The 7,328-nt window shown below is 39.0% G+C and overlaps 1 long non-coding RNA gene across 3 annotated transcripts in view; it reads right to left on the reverse strand.

The window, feature by feature from the left end:
- Positions 1-7,328, reverse strand: part of LOC112555078 — a 45,211-nt gene that overhangs the window by 2,962 nt on the left and 34,921 nt on the right. For 2 of the 3 annotated variants that reach the window (XR_003097398.1, XR_003097399.1), the window contains exon 5: positions 716-1,394. This is a non-coding gene — a long non-coding RNA (uncharacterized LOC112555078). Of the gene's footprint in view, positions 1-715; positions 1,395-7,328 lie in introns of those variants that run through there. The other variant, XR_003097400.1, reaches the window with a different exon arrangement.

Raw genomic sequence — 7,328 nt, forward strand, 5'->3', positions numbered from 1 at the left:
ACAAGATTTATATCCTTTATCCTTTTGCATGTGTGTTTTTTCCTCGTGTTACCTTTTAATTTTTGCTTTTACGCTCAAGCCTCGCGATGGTACACGAGTAAGGTCCACACTTCCCTTGATGAAAGCAAGAGGGAGGTGAAAATTAAGTAAAATGGTCAAAGAGAAAGAATGGATATTTATCAGTTGTTGAAACCACACCCTTTAGTCCCCAGGAAGACCAAGAAAGCAAAGACAGGGTAACTGACCACAGACATCTGGCAGAAGAAGAATTAGACATCGGGGAATTTACCACCATCCACCCGCTCATTTCTTCCTCTCACGCCACCGTGAAAAAAATGCACAAACATCCCTGTTTGTACCCCATTAGTTTAAAAATATTCTTGTAATTTGTTTTCTTTTTTGTTGGCTGTGATATTAATGTATTGCTGTTGGTAATATGGTGTCAGGTTTTATTCACAAGGAGCTTCTATGAAGAAAAGTGTAGTTGTATGTCTGATGATGGACAAGTGGGTGGCGAGAAAGTCTCACCGTGTCGCATTAAATAACTTAAAAAAATCAAAAATTTTTGACACTTCTCGCTGTAAAAAAATCAATCTTATCTCACTCCTTCTAAAGTGTTGTAGTGGATGTGAAAAACTCTATAGACTGAAGAAACGAAGATTAAATACAATACAAAGTTTAAATCCTTCACTCTAATGCATGTGTAATGTCACAGTTGTCACAAACAAAAATCCCCCAAACCAATTACTGAGCAAAGTTGGGCCTACTACACAGCCGCGGACCCGGGTACACCATCCCTCCCTGCTCCTTCCTCTCTTCAGGCTTGACTACCTCTATGTCTCGATGCACGAACAGACTTCTAAATGGTTCAACTAATCGTTGTCCTGGACCAAGCGACGTCCACAGTGATGTGAACATGATCGCGCTGACAACAACTCTCTCTCAGCCTCACTACCACACCAGTCCATATCGCTACTCCATCAACCCTGGAAATAGTACATTGCAGACTTGAAACTCGATTTTTCTATATGTAATGCTTTCGTATTCATTTAGCAGCCATTTGTTTTAAAGAAAACGAAAAAAGAAGAATTACCGGGCGTCCTCCCGGGTACACCAGCCCTCCCTGACTCGCCAGGCCTGACTTCATCGGCATTCAGTCTCTTGTTGTCTCTTTGCTTACATGCGGAAAGTGCACAGTGGGCACTACAGCAGTCACCGGTCGATTTGACCACCATTCTTAGTCGATTCGTCCTCGGTTATGAGTCCATTTGGCATTGGTCTCAGTCCATACAACCACAGGCCTGATCCGATTCCATCACTGGCCTCAGTCGATTCGATCCCCGAGTACAGAAGTTACTAATTAGTATCCAGTGGATACATTTGTTGCTCAATGTCTGTGAACAAAACAAAATGTAATTTCTTCAATACAAATTAGTCCCGCTATATACTTAGGTCAGTCGCCATTGCTATCAAATGAAAAATGGAAGTAAGGTGGCGCATGGCTACCAAAATATGAGCGAGGAAAGTACACTCCTGGCATATTTTCATTAATGGAATAGCAGAGCGATGGGTACAGTCGTGGTGCTCACAGCAACAAAGCCGGTAACTTCTAAGGGTTTGTGAAAGTAACTGTTTGTCAGCTTAGCTGGACTTTGATGAAGACTAAGATGGATTAGAAGCTATTTCACTGTGATGTGTGAAGATATCTTCAGCTGCTTCGGGACCGAGTGTGTCTTGCAAACTTTACAAACAGTACTTGAGATACTGCGCTACATACAAAAGAAAGCTATACTTCCATAATAAGGCGCCATGCATGCTGAGGCAAGGATGTGAAGACAACGGTTGCATTGGGGGGATGTAATCAGAGCGAGCTCGGACTAGCGGCCAGTGAAGCCCGCGGAGGAGGGAGTGTAGCATGGTCTTCTTTGCCTTCAATACAAGTCAATACGAGCGGCATTACTCTGAGCTTGAAACAAAGCCCAGTGCAGGGGATTCGCGATTTACGTGTGAACAAACCAACCGGATTTAAAACAATTTGTTTTACAAAACAACACTAGCGTGACTTTCGCAAGTGCAAAATTTGAGGTTCTATTGCTGTTTTTTCTTTGCGTACAGGTGGTGGGGACCATGCCCTCTTTCATATCTGTAATTTTCCTTCATACAACAGCACTGGGAGGAACGTGGGGAAGATTTACAGAAATATTGTACAAATGGGATTGTTTCCGCTTGTAATAGTTGGCCAATCTGCCCTTGTCTCCCACTTGGAATAGTTGATCAGTGTGCTCTTGTCTTCTCATGACGATTCTTACTCCGTGCTGTGCTGTCGAGAACATTTCAGTCCTGGCCATGTACCTATATTCAAATATCAAAATGTCGAAACCACTAGAGATTTAACTGACTCCAAATGTTATACCCTCTCAATAAACTTTGAAGATGCTTGCTTGACACGACCTTAGTGAACAGACAGCATGAAAAAAAACCACTGGTTATGAATAATAATAAAAAAAGAGTGTTACGAATCACTCGTCTATGCAGAAAAAGCTGCCGAAATGTAGCCAATATTACTTACACGAAAGCCGTTAAGACTTTTTTACACGAATGTTCAAAGTAAGCGCTGTCAGTCATCGCGTAAACGGAGCGTAACCTGCATGTCTTGACAGGTGAAGAACGCACGGAAAGGCTCACGATGTGCGGAGCGCTTCATGCTCATCACGGCGCCGCTACAGGTGTGGGACACGTGTCGGGGGAGTTGGGATTTAAATAACAATGCTAGCTTTGACATCCTGGTTATTATCCTGTCATAGAAAATGACTTTCACGAAGACTGTGTCTTCATCTTCAACATTGTGTCTTACTGTCTTCAATCAATTTTTTAAAATCTTTTATCCTGATTAAAACTCGAGACAGAAAAAACCCCAATAAAAAACCAATCAAATTGAGCAAACAAACAAACAAACAAACAAACAAACAAACAAAAAAACCCCTATCAGTCGACCACATCATTGAGTTATGAGAAATAAATAAGTATTGGTGACTAGTTATATAGTATCGTGAATGATGACCAGAACGCAATATACAGTATTTAAAAAAAATCCATTTACATATCTATAGATAAAAGCGTAGATGTTAGGGAGTGTTTCAACGACTCCATTGCTATCTAGAATTTCGGGAAAAATGTTTTAGCCTTTGGGAGTGTTCCTGTGGTCACGGTTGTGTCGGCTATGACCACCAAGCACGCCACAGGCTCTTCCTAGTTGATGGGTCGCCAGGAAAGCCACACCTCGGTGGTGGAAAACCACTACGTCGTCAGATGGGAGGAAATCGCTCGGATTGCATGTTATATACTCGTGCACGCTGGACGTTCACTTACAAATTAGCGGATATTCTTCAGCTGTCAACTTAATCGTAAGTATTCAATACATTTATCCCAGAAAATTATAACATTATTTTTATAAAAATTTTGAATTTTATAAAAATATACTCTTGTGGTAATCATAGAATTTATTTTTAGAGTACAGAAAATAGTTTCACTACATACAATCTACTCAAAGAATCTACTACCGTTGCATAGATTCTACTATCATTGCAAAAGTCTTGTTACTGTAAAATCTTTTTTCCAAACTTATACAATTCTCTCTCAAATCATAAAATCCGCTCTCATCGCTACTATACATGTCAGCTTTACAGGCCTCTGTGGTGTCAGAAAGCTTGTTTTCAGGCAAAACCGCTAAAATCTGGGTTTCCTTCAAATCTGGACCCAGGTTCAAAACTCGTCACTGCCTGGTTCATGCTAATAAAAAGCACGAATTGACTGCTGCGTCCTCCTACGTATTTTCGCTTAGTTTTTATTGAGTTGTTTACTGATTACTGTGTGTGTTTAAAAAAAAACAACACAAAAACTGAAAGCAAAATTTTCAAAAAGAACTCCCCTCCAAGTGTGTGTGTGTATATAAAGGTACAAACGAATAAGAATGACAATGAAAACGTGTCATTAAACCAGCGCTATTAAATGTAACAAAAACCTTTCCAGAACATGGCATACATAAATAGCGTTCTCTTAAGCGAAGAAACATTTTTTCTTAAAGGACCTGGAGGTTTTTGTTCTGTTAATTAATTTGCACGGAAAGGTTTGTGGTCTTGACATTGTTTATGGGTTGGTGTAACGGACTTGTGCTGTGAATCATTACTCATGAGTGATGCAGGAAGGCCTTCGCATCCTGGTCAGGACACATCCGCGAAGACACTATTTAAAGTAGTTCCTGGAAACATTAGCTTTGTTTCCTCCACTATGACGAACAGTTTTTGAGAAAGGAAAAGCGAAAGATCTCTTTCTCACTCTCTTTCGCTCTAACACACACAATTATACACCCACGTAGGAGTGCAAGAACAACCCAGTGACTTGCTTACTTACGGGAATGATCAAGCTGAAAAGATTAGAAGAGGTGACAATAGAAATTGTGCAGGCGGGAAACATAAGATGTCACAAAGGAGTAATCGAACAGAAAACTGGACATTTGTATGGCTTATGAGCGGAAAGGAATTGTGACAGAATTTCCTGACTCTGACGACTGATGACAGAGAACGATTTAGGTTTACTCTGTATACAGCAAATACCCTGTAACTGTTTACTCCAATTATTCGAATAAACAATCCAAATACAATGTTAATTTTTACTCGGATCGCTATGGTCCAAACAAACGAACACGCTGTAATTGTCTAAAATGATGATTGTAGTGTAGAACACAAATACACTATAACCTCAGAGAGAAGATTAAGTATTGTAGGAGGGTTGGTAAACAAGACTGAATGACCTGAACAAGGTATTGTAGGAGGGATTGTAAACAAAGCTGCATGAAGCCTTGTAGAAAAGTGGTAGAAGAGAACTAGATAACTCTGGCATAGCAATGTATTTTAGCACAGTAAGTAGGTGAACATATAGAGGCGTTCCTTTGAAGCTCGCTTTATTACAAATATGGATGAATGAGAATTTTACTCTGATATTAAACCTTTGCAAAGTTCTCCTCATACCTAATGTACAAAGAGTGACATATTTATTCTGATATCCCCCCAGAGTTAGCGAAGTTCCCCTTCTATTTAATGTACAAGCATGATATATGACTCTAATTTTCTCCTCAACGTGAGTGGTTTTGTCTTATTACAAATGTGAAGGAATGAAATATTTCCTGTAATGTCCCACCTAAAGTCATCAAATGTACTGTAGTGAAATTTGTTCCATCTATTGTTCCTAACATGCCAAATGTACAGGAATGAGATTTTTTTTTTACTAAGATATCCATCACACTTTCCTACTGTCCCAAATTTAAAAAAAGTTTGGCTTATTACAAATGTACAGGAGAGAGATATTTCACTGGTTCCCCTATCTCCTCCCTTACATTTAGCCTTACACGAATGAGCTATTTACTCTAATATTCCACAAAAGTTAGGAATATTTGCCTTATTAGAAATAAGGGGACGTACATTGGAGATATATTTGGCGTGGTCACTAAAGCGATCGTCACCATGGGAGTGAGAATCGTAGGTTCGGAGTACAGTTCCGACATACCACTCTCTGAATGCGACACTTGTTTTCTCGGGTATTTCGGCTTCCTCCGCAATGAGTGTATATATATGGGAGTGAGTGCAAGAGAGAATGAATTAGAGTAGTCTGTAATTTGCATATGATGTCTACTTTTCACAGTTCTTATCCTTGCCTTAAACTTCGGTTTGAGGAAAGGCTCGGTGTAAGGAGATTTACGTATATATTTAATCACACTTACGGTTATATTCCTCCTAAATTCAGTGAATGCGAACATCAGGGAAATTTACCCCTGAGATATGAAAAGCATATCCTCACAAACCCTCGGACGCTATGGTATTGTTGAAATGCACAATTTCCCTCTCGAAGGTTATTTTTTCAAGTTGATACCCACAAAAGACCTTTCGATTTAAGCTCCAGCTTGTGACACTTTTGATATATTGTCTCGTTCATGAGAATGTTACCAAAAGCAAGCTGCACAACACGTTTTAAAAACTACCCCTAATGCCGGTCATTGTAACAATACAGATACTGGGGGGAAAGTCCTCTTCATTTATGTGATTCCATATTAACGTTATTAAAAGAACCGACACATCACCAACCCCATCTTTTACCCACTTCACAACCCACCCCCACAAAAACCCTCATCAGTAGAGATGATATCATCCATCTATAACACAGTCCTGAAGGGTGAATCATAGCTTTTAATTTTTCAAGTAAATGTACTTTTATTTCGCTCTTTACAGAGAAAAAGTCTGTAGGCAGTAGTTAGTGATGACGTTAAAGCTTCCTGTTCCTCATTTATAAACGATTACTGTTATTTCCTTCCCTCAACGTACACAAATACTCATGTTATTTTTAACTTCAGTATCTACTGAAATCTCTGGAACAATTTTGTACGAGTTTAAGTCGGGGAATTCTAACGTTACATTTCCGTTGTTGTTCCCGAAGTGTTTTCTTAACAGGGCAAAGGTAAATATGCCAGTTTTCGTGTAGAAACCCTAACTCCATTTAACCGGATAGCAGCCCAAAGTTGAATGGCCACACAGTAAAAATAGTCGGAAACTTCATGACAACAGGGAGATGTACTTGAAGTGAGAAAGACGATTTGCCCTCTCTCTGTATATGTATGTGTAATACATGTGTATGTGTGAGAGAGGATATGTATATGTAATACATGAGTGTGTGTGTGTGTGACAGAGAGAGGATATGTGTGTATGTATAATACATGTGTGTGTGTGTGTGAGAGAGAGAGAGAGACATTTATGTACTTGTACGTTAAAAACTAGGATACACAGATGAAGTCAATAATAACATAAATTTTATAAATTTAAAATCATAATTAGAAATAAGTTAGTCTTGATTTGTTTTATGCTGCAATGGCATAACATATAATGATGGAAAGGCTTTTAGTGTTAGCAGTCCAAATCAGATGCATTCAACTCAAGGTAAAAAAATGCATTAATTTATATCATGGTAATAGGATATAAACTGCATTTCTATTATTAGGCAAAAGGTCGCTTTCAGTGTTACTGTCGTGAAATCTGTCCACTTCACAGATTCTTAAAACTTATATCAGTGTGTGTGTGTGTGTGTGTGTGTGTGTGTGTGTGTGTGTGTGTGTGCGTGCGCGCCTTTGTGTGTGTGTGTGTGTGTGAGAGAGAGAGAGAGAATAATTATATAATAATTCAATTATTTTGACGAAGAACATGTAAAGAAAGTGACAGGGTAGTAAACTGACATTATTTTCTCAAAATAAGAAAAAAATACATTTTCATCTCATTTGTAGATGT

This window comes from Pomacea canaliculata, linkage group LG14 (genome assembly GCF_003073045.1).
Source record: "Pomacea canaliculata isolate SZHN2017 linkage group LG14, ASM307304v1, whole genome shotgun sequence".
Classification (NCBI taxonomy): domain Eukaryota; kingdom Metazoa; phylum Mollusca; class Gastropoda; order Architaenioglossa; family Ampullariidae; genus Pomacea; species Pomacea canaliculata.